This window comes from Dipteris shenzhenensis, chromosome 6 (genome assembly GCF_047967505.1).
Source record: "Dipteris shenzhenensis isolate YYH24624 ecotype China chromosome 6, Dip_SZ_1.0, whole genome shotgun sequence".
Taxonomy (NCBI): Eukaryota; Viridiplantae; Streptophyta; class Polypodiopsida; order Gleicheniales; family Dipteridaceae; genus Dipteris; species Dipteris shenzhenensis.
The window spans coordinates 36,306,004-36,325,072 of NC_141601.1; the positions used below are offsets into that span (position 1 = coordinate 36,306,004).

The 19,069-nt window shown below is 52.7% G+C and overlaps 1 protein-coding gene across 1 annotated transcript in view; it reads right to left on the reverse strand.

Moving 5' to 3' along the window:
• LOC147901122 (HIT-type Zinc finger family protein) overlaps window positions 1-19,069 on the reverse strand; it is a 46,100-nt gene that overhangs the window by 18,072 nt on the left and 8,959 nt on the right. The gene's annotated exons all lie outside the window — the stretch shown is intronic.

The window sequence follows — 19,069 nt, forward strand, 5'->3', positions numbered from 1 at the left end:
TTCCTTTGTTTGAGCTGAGTCGGAGTGAGCTCCTCAGATATCCATATCTTTGTACCCTTCAGCTTATTTGTCTGTCGGAGGATATTGACTCTCTCTATCCTTTCATTGAAATAAACCTGCACTTGTGATCCCTTTTGAGCGATGTAGCTAATGTGGTTGTCATTCCACTCAATTTGAGGTATATTCTTCTTGAGGCATATTATTTTCTCATCTTCTGTGAGAGCTACATCCTCACTAGATCTGCCACAACAATCTTTGGGCAACCCCCCAATGCGTAGTATTTTCTTGTTATGTACTACTGCTTCCTGCTCTTAAACTTATGCATAGACATCTGCTTTATTAATTTTATTGCTGGCCACAATAGCCATCTCTTCCTTGGCTGAGCTAACCTAAGTCTTGATCATCTCTTGGACCGTAGAAACGAGTGTTGGTGTTGGTGGGGATGTGCTGCATTTTTCCATAACCTCTGCAATAATCTCTTGCTTGTCCTTGCTCTCCATCTCCTTCACTTTTCTTCTAAGAGCTGCAACCATAAGCCTGAGCTCTCTAATTTCATGCTGTAGTTAGTAGATTTGTTCCTGTGGGTCTGATCCAATCCTTCTTTTGAATGTCAATGCATAGGGGCTGGGTATTGCTGCAACGAAGGAGTACAAAGGCTTGCTGGTCGGGGTAGAGATGAACAACTTCGTCTTGGGAAACTCCATATTGGCCTGCATCAATCTGAGAAAACCCCTTTGTTGAAGCTAACCCCTAAGCTGGGCTAGGCGTTCAGCCCAGCCTAGGGTTGTGTGAAAAGAAGGCGAGCTGCTCCTCGAACTGCTGCAGTAGCTACAAAAGAGGGGAGGGCTAGCGGCGGCTGACGGGGAGCTAGCGGAGGTGGAGCGGGGAGCTAGCAGGGGCTGACGAGGGCTAACGGAGGTGGAGCGGGGGCTGACGAAGAGAGAGGCAGAGAGAGATGTTTCTGATAACTGCTAAGTTATGGATGACATGTTTATTACTGGGCTAGATACGGGCCACTTGCATTACTATCTGGGCATCCATTTCACTCACTTTAAGGAGGGCATAATGATGAGCCAATCCAAGTTATCTATTTATGCCACACTAGGCCTGATCTGTAGTATGCACTCTCGTAGTTAAGTAGGTTCATGCACAAGCCCAATACACAGCATTGGCAAGCAGTGAAATGCATCTTCAGATACTTGAAAGGCACGCAACATTTGGGACTGGTATGTGATGATAAGTCTTCATTGGTTATGCATGCTTTTAGGGACAGTGATTGGGCTGGTTGTTACAACACACGGGTGTTTCACACTGGCAATTGGCTCTTTATACATTTCCCAGTTCAACAGCCTACACTTGATACTTCTAATTGTGAAACTAAACTCACAGATCTTGATGTTAGCCAAGCATCTTCTACCATGATCTACACTGACAACCAGAGTGCTTTGGCCATTTATGTAGTCCTATCTTTCATGGGCGTACCAAGCACATTGAGGTATACTATCACTTTGTTCAACAGCGAGTGTTAGCTGGAGACATACAGTTGTCCTACATTCCCACGGAGGATAACTTAACAAATCTCTTTACGAATGCTCTACCATGACCCAAGTTTGAAGCTTTTCGGCAAGCTTTACCCGTGGTACCTTTTGTCATGTGATTCTGCTTTCCTTGTACTATCATAGGTTGCTATACGCATCACAAATGAGCATGTGCAACCATGATTTATTAAGATATATCCAGGATACTCTAGTCATATCATGGAGGGGGTTTTGTTGCCACTTATCCCTGGTATGGCATTGTAGGCTAGTTAGAACCAGCAAGTCCTAGTTAGGCTACTTAGGACACCTACTCCTGAGTAACGCTCTGTTGGTTGGGCTATATAGTGGCCACAATTGTACTTTCCCATTATCCATTTGCAAGTACACTCTATTGCTTCGGCTTGTCTGCTCCCTTGAATTTCAGCTTTCTTCCATTGCTCCCCGCAACCAACGACGAAGAGATTAACATGGTTGAGAGCTTACTCCAGCCACTAGAATCTCTTCTTCTCCTAGCAGCCTCCCGCCATGCTGCTCCTTCCCACCGCATTGCTGCTCCTTGCCCCCGCCCCAGCCCCTAGCACCGCCTCCCTAGCCTAGCAGCCTGCACCACCTCCCCTAGCCTCTCCGCCTCTCAGCCTCTAGCCTCTCCACCTCAGCTCCTATCCTCTCCGCCTCAGCCCCTAGCCCCTAGCCCCACCCCCAGCCCCTAGCCCCACCTCCCTAGCCTAGCCTACTGCGCAACCTCCCTTAGCCCCACCTCTCAGCCTCAAGCCTCGCCTCAACCCCTAACCTCTCCGCCTCAGCCCCTAGCCCTGCCCCCAGCCCCTAGCCCCGCCTCCCTACTGTTGCGCCACCTCCTTTAGCCCTCGACTACCTACCCCGCCACTAGTCTACCTCCCGCCTACTGTTTAGCAGTAGCTGCCCTACCTACCTACCTAAACAATACAACAAGCTTGCACCAGGGCCAATAAAGGCCCTCGAAATTATGTGCCAGGGGCACACAGGCCCCCTGGACTGTGACTGAACAGAGAAGCCCCCCCCCGAACTGCAACCGGAGGTCAAGATGATGCCCCAGGGTCCCCCGTGAGCTGCTGCCTCCACTCCACCAGCAAACTGCAGAAAAAGCAGAGATCAGGGTAAAAAAGAAAAGACCAGCATGACGACACGGAGCTATGTTAAGGCTCTCGAAAGTGCAATGCAAGTGTACATGGCAGGAACACCCCCAAAGAATACCTCCGAGGTGACCCACCTCAGCAAAATTTGCTTGACCTTGATCGAAAAGGTCGATAGCCTCGAGACCACTAATGTGGCATTGATGGCAGAAAAGACAAATATTGACAAGACCCTGAATGAAATCAAGAAGAAAGGGAGGCATATGCAAGAAGAATGGCAGAAGGAAAAAGGGAAGAAGGATGAATGGGAAAAGGAGAAAGAGGCATGTTACGTCAACTGTAATACCGTGACATTGGTGTAACGGGGAAACCATGAGGGCTTCACAATACTTACCCGTGTGGCTAATGAGGGCTAGGGTCTAGGGGGAAATCCTAGGCCTAGGCAATTGATGGAAAGGTGCATTAGTTGAACCTAAAGAGGGGTTTAATGGTAAGGTCCACTTGGACACATGGCACCATAGGGTTGGCCACTTGGGAGGTATTGAGCAAGGGGGAGGATTCTAGAAAGAGAGCTCCACATGGTAAGTAGGGGGATGGAACTCGATACAGGGTTCACGGAAGCAAGAGGAAATGGGCTGCCTACAGAGATGGCAAAGTGATTATTCGAGAAAGAGTCGACAGAGGTGACAAGGGAGAAGGGGAGAAAGAAGAGGGTGAACTATGACGGTGCTAGAGCCGGGAGAAGAGTGCACAAAACAAGCTGAGTATGGCTGTATGGAACTGTAATGGCACACTTTGGTCCGACCCAGGTGGCTTCTCGGAGACATACACAGGCAGAGACATCATCTTCTACACTGAGACACATGAGAGCCCAGAGAGAGGGCTGCCCACAGTGACAAGATACACCTAGGAGTCTACTCATAGGAAAGAAATGAGGAGAGATAGTGGGGTACGAGGCTCTGGAGGTGTAGCTGTCCTTTTCAAAACACACTTGAGGCCACTCATATCTGTGGTACGGAGAGAGGAACATGCACGTCACATGTGGATACGAGTGCAGCCACTAGATGCCCGACCTATCTTCATTGTAGTATGCTATTTCCCTCCGCACATGTCATCGTATGCCCATGATGTCACTACAGAGGGGCACAACCCTTATGTGAGGATACATGAGGATATCATAGAGTTCTCCAAACAAGGAGACACGCTCCTTCTGGGGGATTTCAATGCAAGGACAAGGGACAGGCAAGTGGGCTTACTTGACTTCACATATGAGAGAGATCCCCACATGATGCCAGAGTTAGATGCAGTAGAACTTGGGATTCAGAGACTCTCTGCAGATACTTTGCATGTGACAGCATACGGGCGACACCTGCTTGAGTTGGGAGCTGACCTCATCATCTACAATGGCCTTCAGACATGGCCATCATATGAGGGATTCACATGCTTCCCACATGGAGGTGGGACTAGCACAATGGACTACCTACTGGGCCCACAGGCTTTTGTCTCACGGATACATGACCTCACCATTACCCCCCCCCCCACTTGGAGCTAACCACTCATATCTGGCCTTCGATGTTCTTGCTACTACACCAGGCACAGGGAGAGTTCCTACCGCTACCCGTACCCAGATCCACTTTGACCGTGCTCTTGATCCAGTGTATGTGTGCCACTTAGCCAGAGAGCTTTCGGCCTTATCGAAGGCTGATCTAGACCTCGCCCACGCCTCAGCTACCCTTGTCACAGTGATACAGGATGCTGCCACCAGATCCGTTCCTACGACCCGATCTTCATGGGTACAAGATGGGAAGATGCCTCAGAACCCCTGGTTTGATGATGAGTGCAGAGAGATGCGAGCCCACCTCACACGGGAGCGAGCCTTGGGTCAATTGATGCGACACGAGGCACACAGGATAGTTCAGCGGCTGACATGCCGCAAGAGACGAGCCTTCCTCACACATAGGATGGATGAGATCATCAGATCATTTCGCGGAGGAGACCCAACCACTAGGTGGGGATTCCTCGTGGAGGGAAAGCCACACATCCCCATCACCGATCCGGGCGTGTGGCATACCTATGCATGCTCCTTATACGATGTCCCGAGGCAAACACCGCCAAACATGTCCACTATGCCTAGGCCCACTGCTTGTCATCTATTCACTACGCAGAATGTGCGGTCTGCACTTCGCCGGCTCCACAACTAGAAGCACAAGATCACGAAGGCCTTCGGACAGAGCACTTCGCACATGGGCAGGAGGTCCTAGCACTGATCCTTGCACATATGTTTAACCTTGCAGTTTGCCACGCTTCCCACCAGCGTGGAGTACCACTACTATCGTACCGATACACAAAGAAAGAGACCCCATGGACACCGGGAACTATCGTACCCTCATGATTGGCCACACACTGGCCAAGATCTATGGATCGGTGCTAGAGAGAGAGATCAGCAGTCACATAGAGGCACGGGGGTAACGAGCACTAGGGCAAGCAAGATTCAGGAGGTAGCACTCTACTCTGGACCACATTTTTACTCTGAGGGATACCATTGAGGAGGCGAGGTCCAGACATCAGAAAGTCTACACATGCTTCGTAGACTTTCGAAAGGCCTTCGACACTGTTCCACGATCCCACATGATCAGGAGACTACAGGAGATGCAGATCCCAAAGATACTGATTTGGGGTGTGATGAGCTTATATGAGTCAGTCAGAGGCAGGGTCCGTGCCCCAGGCGGCCTATCGGAGTGGGTCAAGAGCACCATTGGGGTGAAGCAGGGCTGCCCTCTCTCACCGACTCTTTTTGGACTCCACATTGATGAGATCACATCTTTCATAGATCGCATAGGTGGTGAGGGCTCATCACTAGGGAATCTCCTCACACAGATACTGTTATATGCTGATGATATAGTCCTCATATCCTCTTCAGCGGAGGGACTACAGAGAGATATGGCGGCCTTAGAGGGGTTTTGCAAAGAGAGAGAGATCTGACGGCCAACCTTGGGAAAAATAAGGTTATGATCTTCAACACCTCACGAGCAGTGACTAACCGACTCACTTTCACCTATCGTGGTGAACCAGTGGAGATAGTGCAATCATACACATATCTGGGAGCAGTCTTCACAAGACCCATCTTCACGATGAAGCATGCAGCCCAGGCACTACTCACACAAGGGCGTAGTGCTTTGGCTAGACTAGAGCAGCAGTGTTTCCAGGCGCACTTCCAGGATCCACCAACAAAGGGTTGGCTTTTCGACACACTAGTGCGACCAACTGTCATGTATGCAGCACCTTTTTGGGGGTGCGATCTTCCGAGGACAGATTGGAGGAGCTTCGAGCGGCTACAAGTGACGATGGAATCCAGGATGATCCAATGTAAGCCCTCAGTTCCACATGAGATAGTACATGTAGAGTTCGCCATGATACCTCTCTAGGTTGATGCCATCTTTCAGACAGTGACTTTCATCCACAAGGTGTGGGACTTACCCCATTGGAGACTTCCGAGATTGGCCCTAGAGTCATCCAGACGACTCGCAGAGAGCAAGACAAACACATGGTATGCATGCATATCTACATAGCTTGCCAGGCACGGTATCCAGATGGATAGGCTTCCCCCCTTTCAGTACAGCATGGATGCACCTCCTGAGTTGATCCCGCGAGATGAGATCAACCGTATTATACGGTTAGACCTCCTCCAGCTTTACACATCCCAGACTTGGGGGGAGGACCAGGAACTCCCCACCAAGACCCAATTCTATCGCGACCACTTCCTGCGAGTATCAATGGAGGGATTCATTATCAGACCCCAGTATCAAGAGGATAGAGGAGTATCTCATGCACTGAGGATTGCCATTGGTCAAATGCGGGTTTCATCCCATCAGCTGAGGATTGAGGCAAGGAGAGCAGCAGGTATACCTAGAGAGCAGCGGATCTGCATGCTATGTACGCTGGGGGCGGTTGAGACAAAGGAGCATTTCCTTTGTGTTTGCCCAGCCTACTATGAGATTCGAGGATGCTACCACTATCTCTACCTAGAGGGGAATGGCTTCGGTCCTTTGGCACGATTGATCCATTTCCATGACCAGGTCTGTATCGGACTCTATTTGATGGAGATGCGGCGACACAGGGAGGCGCTTCTACGACAGATTAGAGAGCAACAGGGATTGGTCAGACCACTACAAGACAAAGGGTGACCGGGCACAGCGGCACATCACAGACTTCTATACATTTGAGTCAGCCCCCGGACACAGTGGAGTGGAGGAAGAGGAGCTAGCCGATATGAGAGCAGTCTGGATGAGCAGCTGGCACAGTACCGCCGAGAGAGGGACGCAGAGGCCACATGTGCGACAGAGAGCCCCCAGAGTACACTCTATTGAGGTCCGACCTATCACAGCTTTCCTCAGAGGAGACCGACAGAGACGAGGAATCACTCTAGACATAGCCCAGAGAGTCCAGAGAGCGAGGAGACCGCGCCCCCCGCCACAGCTCGAGACAGCTTGACAGACGCAAATACGAGATATTTTTGCAGCCCACCAAAGAGCCATCACTATACTAGGCTTCGGTTTCGTCCCAACACCTGGATAGATTGATTGATATGATATGATTATGATTATGATTATGATTATGTTATGATTATGATTCTGTTAGCATAGATTAGTACTCAGCAAGGGTCCTACCGTACCCTTTGCTTCAGCCCACTGAGGCTTGTATGAGTTCGCTTTTCTATGCAATTTGTCCCATAGGCCCAGAGGTCTCCCGTGGACATTAATATATCTTTCTTTCTTTCTTTCTTGCAAGTGCTCGAGAAATACTAGTAAACCTTCAAACGAAGGTGAATCTACACCCAACATAAAGAATTAAAATCAGTAAATCTGATCCACATTTTGGACATAAAAAGAGGCTTTTGTGGGGCTGCTCTGAAAACCAAGGCATAACAAATGTGAATGTTGTTAGAAATGAAATCCCTATAGATGGTAATTTACTGGTGTGTACTTCACAACCATTAGAGTGTGTTCAAGCCAATAAATAGACAGTGCTCCAAGAAAGATATAGAATCCACAAGGGTATATTTCCGTCCAAAACTAGACACAACACAAAAGAGATGCGGGGCTGCTCTGAAAACCAAGGCATAACAAATGTAAATGTTGTTAGAAATGAAATCCCTATAGACGGTAATTTACTGGTGTGTACTTCACAACCATTAGAGTGTGTTCAAGCCAATAAATAGACAGTGCTCCAAGAAAGATATAGAATCCACAAGGGTATATTTCCGTCCAAAACTAGACACAACACAAAAGAGATGTGGAGTCCCACCAAACCGTGGCCCTCCAATCTTACCAAAAGTTCTCCTACGATCTGCTTAGCACCTTTAGATCCTTGAGCCCGCGTGCTCCTCTTGAACTTATGTAGACTCTCGGTGCAGTGATCCCTCCACCTTACTGCCTGAGTAGTCAACCTAGGTGGGCAGATTCGGTTGACCGACATGACTTCCTCAATCAAACCAGTGTGAATGAAAGTAGCCTCAATTTCAATTGGATCCTCCCAATGCCTATGTGATGCAATGCTCTTTCACAACAAGGTGGGCTTTGTAGTGTTCCACACTGCCATCAGCTTTCTGCTTCAACTTGTAAACCCATGTAGTATCTATGGCACACTTGCCAGGAGGCAAGTCACACAATTCCCATGTGCGATTTTGGTGTATGGAATCAAGCTCAGCTCTCATGGCATCCATACATTCCCTGTTATCAAATGCATCCTTATGGCATAGAGGCTCCTCGTTGCAGGCTTTGGCAATCAATGCAACATCAAGCAAGTTGCCATGTATCTGTCTTTGACCATCTCTTGTGCAGGCAGCTAAGGGCTCAGCTTACTCATTGTCCTTGAGAGTATCCAAGGGCCATCTTGGAACTGTTTTCTGCTGTCTAATGACAGCCCTCTCCTCTGCAATCGCCTGTTAAAGAGCATGATCATCAAGTTGCTGCAAATCAGATTGAACATGGACATCAATTTGAGGAGGCTGAGAACTACTAAAAGCTTGAGGGATTTGAACCCTGGTCTTGCTGATCTGAATCTGTATTTGATTGAAAAAGGGGCAACAAGGAATCAAACATATCAGAGGCATCTATAGTAGGCTGTTTTTACAGTCCAGCCAAGGTAAAATCCAAGTTCAGCCAATCAATATGCATTTAATTGCCTTGTCTTACAACTTATGACTTAATTGAGAGGGTACATGTGCATATGCCAAGCACCCAAAAACAAGCATGTGTGAAATCGCAGGCTTCCAGCATGTCCATGCTTCATAAGGAGTGATTGTCTTCAATGCCCACGTGGGTGCTCTATTGAGTACATAGTTGGCACAAGTGATTACATCCAACCAAAACTTGTTGGGTAAAGGCTTCCCCTTAAGCTTGTGTCTGGCCATTCCCATGAAAGTCCAATTCTTCCGCTTTGCAACTGCAGAGTGTATGGCGCTATGCACGAATGTATAAGGCCCTGAGCTGCTAAAAAATCAGAAAATTCATGGGACATGTAATCACCCCCACTGTTAGTGCAGAGGGTCAAGAGCTTGTTTCCACTCTCATTTTCAGCCATGGCAAGGAAATGCTTGAAACAAGCAGACTGAAACGAAAAAAACAGAGACTATTCATACCACAAATTCATGAATGACCAAGAACTTAGAAACCATGAGGAAAAGAATAGGAAGAAGGAGAGACAAAGAGCGAAGAAAGGGACGCCGCATGGGGTCCAATCTGCCCCCTCTAGATGCTGGCTCTCGCTTCCCAGCTAGAGTATTTATAATTGCATATTCTAAAGGTAACGAGCCAATAATAGTACATCCACAAGCATCCTTTTTCCCAATGTAAGGGATTACTTTTATGCACTTTGGGCGCACTTTATCAAAAATGAATCTTTTACAAAGTCACTTTGGGCTTGCTTTATCCAAAAACGGTTTATGCCTTCTATCACAAATATTGCCCAAGGTTTTTCAATATCAATGAAATACAAAATTGGCCCATGGCCATATGCTATACGTTGTGTGACACCTGAATCAGTACCCTTGCACTAACTCCAAGCCTCATCATTAGTTCCATCACATGTACTCAAGCCGCCAATTACATTAGATATTAACAATCAATTGAACGAATCACCAAATCAATCGATCCCAAGCTCAAAGTACAATAGCCAAACACCACCAATAACACTAGCGATATCAGTATTAATATGGAATCACCCATAATACTAACCATCTAGCATGGCAAATCACAGGTAGTTAGGCATCCCCAACTAAACCACACAAAGTATCCACTAGGACCCCCGCCTCGTCCGGTGCGGTCCTATGGAATACTTTGCCATAGTCACACTTCCATAGCAAGCATGATCAGAAATTCAATTCCATAACAAGGACATCAGACTTGGATTTCAAGGGATAAACCCAAGTATGTCTAGTAAATTCATTCACAAAAGTGACAAAGTATGAGTGCCCCCCAAGTGATGCTATCCGCATCGGTCCACATACCTCACTATCTACTAAGTGCAACTTCATGGATTTACCAACAGTCCCATCTTTTGGAAATGAGAACCGATGTGTTTTGCCCAACAAGAAGCCCTCACAGACATGTTTGGTAAGTGCACACATTTGCAGAAGGTCACTTTTTTTTTTTTTGCCGAAAAAACAGTGCTAATTATATTACTTCGAAAACAAGATACAAGAGGTCAGCATTGCAGCTGACGGGCTGCGTTCACAAATCAGACGCAGCCCAAAAGGTAACAAAAGTAAAGCTCTCTCTCACGGAGGGATCAGGCGAGTGTGAATGAACAGCCAGAGAGGTGGTGTGTAGCGCCACTGAAGGCCCTGCGAAGCCTGCTCGAAGAGCCTGCTCGAAGAAGAGGCCCTGTGTGTCCCAAACCCGGAGGAAACGTCTCCGCTTCTCCCGACCGGCCCGGGAGTCCCCCTGTATCTGGTCCCACTGGCCTCTGAGGGTGTGTATAATCTCACTCCAGATGTCAATCATGATATGGGCAATCGATAAGGAGGTGCCACCGAGGATCTGCGCGTAGCGCGAGGTCCAAATGTGCCATCCTGCGATGCTGCTAATAATCTCCCAGACTGGCTGCCTCTCCTGAGCTCCTGTGCCAGCCTCTGCCAGGTGCGGCGGGATGCTCTCGAGCGGCCCCCACGTCCCCTGTGTGATAAGGAATGTGGGGTCCTGCTGACATGCCTCGAATAAGTGATGAAAACCAATTGCGGTGCTGCACCAGCAGAACGCACCCCAAGTGATCAATCCTAGCTCCGGTGCTGCGCGAGTAAGGATCCCAAAAGTCCACCTCCACACTTCCTGGGCGCGAGTGCAACTCCATAGGCAGTGTTTTGGTGACTCCTCGTCCTCATGACAGATCTGACAACGTCCGTCCTGGCCTATCTGCCGCAACCAGCTCCCCACTGGAAGACCTTTGTGGGCAAGAAGCCACAGGAAGTAGGAGATCTTCCGCGGCCGCCAGCTCTCCCACAAGGCCTTCCAGAAGGCCTGCAAAAAGAACCTGGAAATACCCTGTGCATACCAACTGGGCCACTGGGTAGGAGGGCGGCTCTGCATCCTCCCGAGAACTCGCCTGCCCAATGTCGTGCTGTAGGCAAAGAAAGAGATCAGCCCCTGACCTCTGTCACAATCTCTGGCCATCTCCACTCTCCTGGGTCCCAATCAAGCTCTGACAAGGCCCGCCCCTCCTAGAGCCAGAGTCGCCAAAGCTGCAGCTGATCCTGCTCTATGCTAGGATCGGTCCGCCAAACCTTTCCCACGAGGCCTACGACCTGAACCCTCTGCCATGGGAGTAGGGGGTCGATGAGCACATCCTCTCTCCTGAGTCGGCCATCCCCCATAACCGCGAAGAAGGAAACAGAGGAGTCGTCCATCCGCCCAGCGACCACCAGTGGGATGCCACGGGGGGTGAACTGTCCCAGCCAACGGTCATCACTAGGCATGAGGATCTGAAGCTCGGGTGGAACCAACCAATCAACTGGAATCGCGCCGTCTCTCTCCGTACGTCTCGCCTGGGCTCCACGGGCACCTCCAGCTGCGTCTGCAAGATCAGCCGTCTCCAAATGTCTGTACGTGTCCCTCCAAACTCGAAGGGACCGGGCTGGCCCCCGCATCCAGCCGTCCCACCTGATGTGTGATCTCTCCCCCAACTGAAGGCCCTCGGCATCTCTGACCTGATCGTTCCAGATAAGCGGCTGGCGATCGATCTCCTCCTGATAGCTAGGAGGGGACTGTATGAGACTGAGGTGGAGCCGCCTCCAAACCATGAGGAGGCTACGAACGAGTGGGGAGCGGGGCTGAGTGAGCGGGGCGGAAGTGCTGAGGGACGGTAGCCACTCTCCACCTCGGCGCGGGACACAAAAACCGACCCCCTGCTGAAGTAACATCTTCCACGTTTGCCCCCCCGGGATCAAACCGCGGATAACTAGCTTGCCCAACAGGGCCTGACTCTGAAGCTCTGGATTGATGACCCCCAGGCCACCCTCAATCTGCGGAAGAATGACTGTCTGCCAAGCAACCCTGGCTCTGGTATCTCTAAGGCCATCCTCCCCGGACCATAGGAAGTTCCGAACCAACCTCCTAAGCTGTGCCACGCTGGATCTCGAGAAACACCAACAGGAGGCCACATACCAAGCCGTGGCTAGGAGGACCTGGTTGACTACCAGGGCACGTCCTGCAAGGGAGAGCTTAGCAGTGCTCCAGAAAGCCAGCTTCCGTCGAATGGAATCTAGCACCGGGAGAAACTGCTGAGCTGGTGTGATATCCAGGCCGACCTGAAAACCGAGATATCTAGCTGTCTGTCCCCGCGGGATCCACCTGAAACCCAAAAACCTCCCCCACTGAGAGCACGCCCCGGGGTCTGTGAGAAAACCAACTGATTTGTTCCAATTGATTTTCGCACCGGCTGCCGAACAGAAGACCTCTAGGGCCATCCTCACCCTCTCCAACATCATCTCATCATCCTGGACATACAGTGATGTGTCATCCGCGTACTCCGAGTCCAGGAGCTCTGTCCCCTCCCGGAGTGAAAGGCGAACACCCCTGATCCCAGTAGACCTCGCCCGAAGGTAGTATGTCATAACCTCAGCGAAGAAGAGAAACAGGTAAGGAGCAAGGGGGCAGCCCTAACGCACTGATCTCTCCAAACGAAAACGCTCACCCATCCTGCCGCCAATGATGACCCTGCTAGAAGCTGTCCTGTATAACGCAGAAATACCCTGAATCCAACCTGCTGGGAAACCTAGTCGCTCCAGAGTCCCCTCCAGAAAGGACCAGTCCACTCGATCGTAGGCCTTCTCAAAGTCGAGAAGTAGGATGGCTAGGTGTGACCCACTCCGCTGCCTCTGAGAAGGTGAAGACATTATCCAGGATACTGCGATCCTGGACAAAGCCTGTCTGAGTGTCATGAATGAGGTCTGAAAGTAGAGGCTGAACTCTGGCGCTGATCATCTTGGCAAGGATTTTGTAGGCAGTGGTGAGGAGGGTGATCGGGCGCCACTAACGGATCTCCTGTCGATCTCCTCCCTTCGGGATGAGGCAAATCAATCCCGAGGAGAGGCTCTCTGGCATATATCCGCTGCTGAAAATCCTCTGAAGAGCTGCTAGGAGGGGCTGATGGATCTGATCCCAGAAGAAGGTGAAGAATGCTCGGGATAGCCCATCCTCGCCCGGGCATTTCTGCCCGTCGATGGCCATCAAGGCCTCCAACATCTCGTCCGTAGTGAACGGTGCCAACAACGTCGCCTGCATGCTGAGCTGGACCAGGGATGGAATGTGCCTCCACACCTCCTCACGGGAGCGTCGAGTGCGAGGGGCAAGCGGCTCCTGCTGGAAAAGAGTCCTGTAGAAGTCGGTAGCCAACCCCAAGACCTCACCCGGATCAGTAACGATGTGCCCCTCCGCTGTCCTAAGACTCCGAAGCTGATCACCTGTTGCTCTCTGGCCATGCATCTTGAAGAACTCCCTGCACATCCGGTCGCCCTTCCGAGCCCAGAAAGAGAGAGAGGCGTGATAGGAAAACTCTGAACGGCGCTGGAAGGTCTCCTCAAGAAGGGCTCTGGCTCGAAGGGCCTGGATTCGAAGCTCCTCCGAGCCCGGGGCTGCCTGCTGGAGTCGCTGAATGGAAGCGAGGTCCCTCCGAAGAGCTCTCTCTCTGCCCCACCAGTCCTGTCGAACCTGTAGGGCTGCGAGTTGGCACATCTGGCTGGACTCCTGCAAAGCCTGCGCCACCGAATCAACCAGATCCACGCACTCGCCCCAATCTCTGTCCCATAGACTGCCGATACTGCTGCGCACGTCCTCCCTTGAGAAAATGGAGTCGGGAATCCGGCATGAACGGGGGGGAAGGGCCTGAACTGCCGAGTCTAATGATAAGAGCACAGGCGCATGGTCGGAAAGTGTCGTCCCTGGAACTATACCCACCTGACCACCTCTGCTGATGGCCCAATCACTGACATAAAATCTATCCAGCCTCTCCAGGAGTCTGCCTCCTTCCCTGCGGAAGCCCCACGAGAAGTCCAAGCTCCCGTGCCAACGACAGAAGGACGGGTCTCTCCAGCTGTCCCTACCTCCTGTCGCGAAGATAAATCAGTCCCAAGCGGACTGCTCTGCTGGAGACATACCTGTAAACTCTGGTCCTCTGCCCTGCTGGTCCTCCAAGGTCTCCAGATTGTTGAAGTCACCTCCAACAATCCAGGAATCCATGTCTGGGAGAATCCCTGTGAGTGTCCTCCAGAAGGTGGCTCTACAACGGAGGTCTATGGGAGCATAAATGTTGAGGATTCCTATTCTGGAACCCTCCAGTTCCAGGCCTACCCAAAGGGCACGGCTTGGGATCAACGTGCCATGACCGAAAACTCCCTGGGCTAACTGCTCGCACATGGAAGTACAGACACATCCACTCCTCCCCTATGCGCCGATCGAGGGCTCCCAATAAGTGTGAGAACGTCCAGGGAGAATCTTCCCGCAGCTACGGGAGTGAGCCGCAGAAAGCTTGTGCGCCTGGAGCAGAAGTACATCCAAACGACCAATCACTGCTGGCTGAAGTTCCTGTCTCAAAATGAGCTTCCTAGGACCACAGGTGCCAGAAGAATGAAACCCGTTCACATTCCAGGATACAAGGTGTAGGCTCATGGTGAGGACTGGGAGGCTGCGAACAACTGTCAGCTCGCGGCCGATGTCGAAGAAGAAGATGACATTTCGGAGTGGAGGCGCTGACGCTTATGAGAAGGTTTGGAGGGGGAGGCGGGGTCGTCCTGCCCGTTCTTCAACACCTTCAGCAAAGGCAAGAGGCCTTTGGTGCCATGAGCAAATGCTTTCTCGAGCCAGCTCGAGATCTCTGAAGTAGTCATCCCGTAGAAGGCTCGGAGTTTCTGAGGGGTCCAGGCTCTGACATCCTGGGGGAGGGGCCATGACAGGGGGGGCCTGAGGATCACAATCAGTCTGAAACGCTTGGCGGCGCAACGCCACCGCAGGCGCATGTCACCCTCGGACCACTGAGTCTTGAGAAGCTGCCCACCGGACGGGCCTATCCAGCCTGAGCGTGCGTCTGCTCTCTGAGAGCCTCCCAAACCGAGTCGTCTGTCCAAGTCTCGGTGTCGTCGCTGAGGAACGTGAAAGCAAAGCTAGGGCCATCCCTCGGGGCCAAGGCGGCTATCTTCCCATCCGCCCCTTTGCGGAGCAGGAAGATACTGATGTCGAGACAAGCAGGGAAGGTCCCGAGGTCGGCCACATCCAAGTAGTCCCAGGGACCAGATTTGTAAAAGTCGCGAGGAAGCTCTCTCTCCTGAAGCTGAGGCCCACCAGAGTCTGCCACTGAGGGGCTAGCGGACAGGGAAGCCTGCTCCAGTGGTGGTGTAGACTCAGGGTGTCTTGCCAGTGGAGGGGAAGGGGGAGGAGGCTGGGGGGTAGGCGACTCAGACTCCACGGAGGCGACTAGCGGGGGAGGTGGAGGAGGGGGAGCGGGGGCTGCCCTCGGCTAAGGAACCATCGGTACAGCTAACTCTCCAGGAGAGCTGAGAGAGGCGGGGGGGGGGATGGGGATGCACCTCGAACTGGGGCTGAGGAGGAGGAGGAGGAGACTGAGGAGGAAGAGGCGGGGGCTGAAGCTGCGGGTCGGGAGAAGGGGGTGCAACTGGGGAAGGGGCTGGGGCTGAGTGGAAAGGGGCTGGGGAGCGGAAGAGAGGGGGACCTGAGACTGTGGAGGGCGGGCTACCGTCGAAGAAGAAGCTCTCCCAGGACCCTGGGGCGGCTGCCTGTCAGGTCTCTGAGGTGCTGCTGCAGGTTGGGTAACCTCTGCCTCCTTGCCTTTATCAGAAATCTTCTTGTTCTTTCCTCTTTTCCTTCTAACCTCAGTCCAACCGCCAGCTAACTCTGGACCGAATCCAGCTGCCTCTGCTCCTCCTGACGTGGCTACCCGGAGAGGGGGGGAGGGGGCGGGGGAGGCCGAGAAGTGTTAGAATCCAAGAGCATGTGCCTAGCGTGCCCCCCGCCAAGACCGCTAGCACCTCACAGAAGTGCACAACCTTCATGGCCACTACGGAGGCTCTGGCATGTGTGTATGGCAGGTCCCCACCCCTGCCATAAGGCACCCTTGCCTAGCCAGCCCTCCAACCTCCACAAAAGGCAAGCTTGGGGGAATTGAAGATAGGAGGGGCAACTTGGACTATTTATGTCCCTTCATCTTCCACACACCTTTGTATGTGGGATAATTCAACCCTTTCTCCTTCTTCTTATCCCCTTTGTCCATGAGAGATTTGCACCTCCAACAAGAAGAACTAGCGAATCATGGACAAACAGCCGCCAAGTGCCCAAAGCCGTGACACCTCAGGCACTAGCCTGGCTGTCCGGTGACTACCATGCTCTGGGTGATGCTGCCGGCATCTGTCACGATCTCGATCACTGCAGGGAGAGTCGCAGGATCCGCCACAGCCACACGGACTCGGGGGGCTCCTGCCATAGTCACCGCGTCGGCGAAAGTGTCGTGCATAACCCAACCAAAGTGGGAGCCCAAGTCCCTGACATTCGGCCGCAGCTCAGCAGCAAGACCTGGAAAAACTAGCGTCACTGGATGGCGAGGTATACGGAACCGAGTATCAAAATCCACTGCGCTGAATCCACGGTACCACAGGACTATCATAATAATCTTTCCATCCACCGACGTGGGGGAACCAGCAATCAGGTTGCTCGCAGCTTTCGCATTGGAGAGTTTGAGCCAGAAGATGCCCCTTCCCATAAGGGCCACCTCCTCAATATGGCCGTCCTCTAGCATGAGAGTGGACTGGAGCCAGTCCCTGATGGCTGATCTGGAGGGGGAATGTCCAATGACTCTGCCATAAACAGAAGTAAGGGCAAAGTCATTGGCAACCTCCTGAACCCGAGACGATTGTTGCTCTGTCAGGATGACGCGGTAGGCATCTGGAGAGGGAGGGTCCGACTGGGCCTCCGGTTCCGGGCAAGGAGCCGCCATACCGCCAAGACAAACTGCGAGGCTTCCGATGAAGAAGAGGCTGCCACCCAAAAAAGGGGGGGATAGATGCGGGAGGGTGGAGCCTGGGTGTGAAGAAGACGGGTGAGGCGAACCGGGGCGACGTGAGTTGGGCGGGGAAAGCGGAGGCGCAGTCGAGAGCGGAGGTGGAGAGCGGGAAGAATGGAGGGCGGAGGGCGGTGGAAACGGGGGCAGGAGGCCGGGAGGCGGAGGTGGCGCAGGGTGGGGGGTGAGGATGGAGAGCGGGTGAGGTGAGGAGGCGGGAGCGGGGGAGGGGCGGGGCGGGGCGGGAGGGCGGGAGGGGGCGGGGTGGAAGGGCGGGATGGAAGGGGCAGGGCAGAGCGGAAGGGCGGTCGAGCAAGAGGGGCGGGGGACGGTGTAGCGAGGGGGCGGGGGGGTGAAGCGGGGGGGCGGGGGGGAGCGGAGTGGGGTGGCGGGGGCGGGTGAAGCGAGGGGGTGGGGGGGTGAGGCAGAGAGGCGAGGGGGGGTGAGGCGTAGCGAGGGGGGGGGCGGAGTGAGACGGAGGGGCAAGGGGGAGTGGCAGAGAGGCGAGAGGAGTGGACGGGGGGAGGCGGATGAGGACGCAGCGGGGTGAGACGGAGGGGCGAGGGGGTGAGGGAGCGGAGAGGCGAGGGGTGAGGCGGAAAGGTGAGGGGTGAGAGCGGAGGGGGCGAGGGGGTGAGCGGAGGGCGAGGGGGCGCAGGCGGCAGCGGCGAAGGTGAGGCGGCGGGTGAGGGGGGGGTGAGGGCAGAGAGACAGGGGGGTGGGGGTGGTCGAGGCGGGGAGGAGCTAGGGGGAGGTAGAGGTTGCGGGAGGGGAGGGGAGGCTCGCAGGAGCTCGTGTTGGTACCGTATGCAGAAGGTCACTTTTATGTTCTTAGAATGCATTTTCACTAAACTACCACAATTGAGAAGTCCCAATCTCATGCCATAAATGTGTGGCTGAACAATGTGCATATGCGCCTCTCCTTGGGTAACCGCTCTGCTCGGCCGCTCTCGATACGAAGTCTGTGTGAAGAGACCCGGAACTACCCAAGGGAGATCCTCAGCGAGTGGGGTAGGTGAATCTGTGTGTATCCTGGTGGATCAATGAAACCCTCCACTGTGATATATAAGAAGTGATCTCTGTAGAAGCCCAACTTCACTAGACCCGACCAAGTCCGGAATGTGTGTAGCTGTAGTAGATCCTCACGGATAACCTGGTTGACCTCGTGTGATAGGAGGGGAGAGAAAGGAGCATCCATGCTCTACTGGAAAGGAGGTAGTCTGTCCATGTGGAGCCCTAGTCCTGCAAACCATCTCTCTATGCGTGCATACCAACACCTCTAATCTCCCTCTGTTGCAAGTGCCATAGAAGAGGATAGTGCTAGCCATGGTATCCTGCTACGCCCGGATGTGTAATCCCCATACTCCTTGACTCGGTACAGATATGTAATGACCTGAAATGCGGCATCTAGCTGTAATGGGGGTGACCCAAACTCTGCCCGAATGATCTGGTGAGGGGCGGATGGCTTACCACGGATCATCCGTGATAACATGAGAACCTATAGCTGCCCACTCTGTATCCGACAAATCTAGCCCCCAGCATGGGCTACCATACATCCCTATTGGGCTGACCGAGGAGTCAAAAAAAAACCCTTTGAAAGGAGGACCAGAGGGCTTGGTTATGAGGACCATAAAGTCGGCCAGCAAGGGTGTGGTGGAGGGGCCAGCCAGGTCACTTGGCACACACAACAAGGGAGCTGGGCCCCCACTGATATGAAGCCAGCACACAGCCCAATAAAAGGGCCATGTGGGCTCGGTTTTATGACAGGCTGAGTCAGTCATTGGGGCCTATAAAAGGAGCCCCTTGGGAGCATACTACACATCCAGCAGAACAGCAAGAGTTGGAGCAGGAGGAGCAACC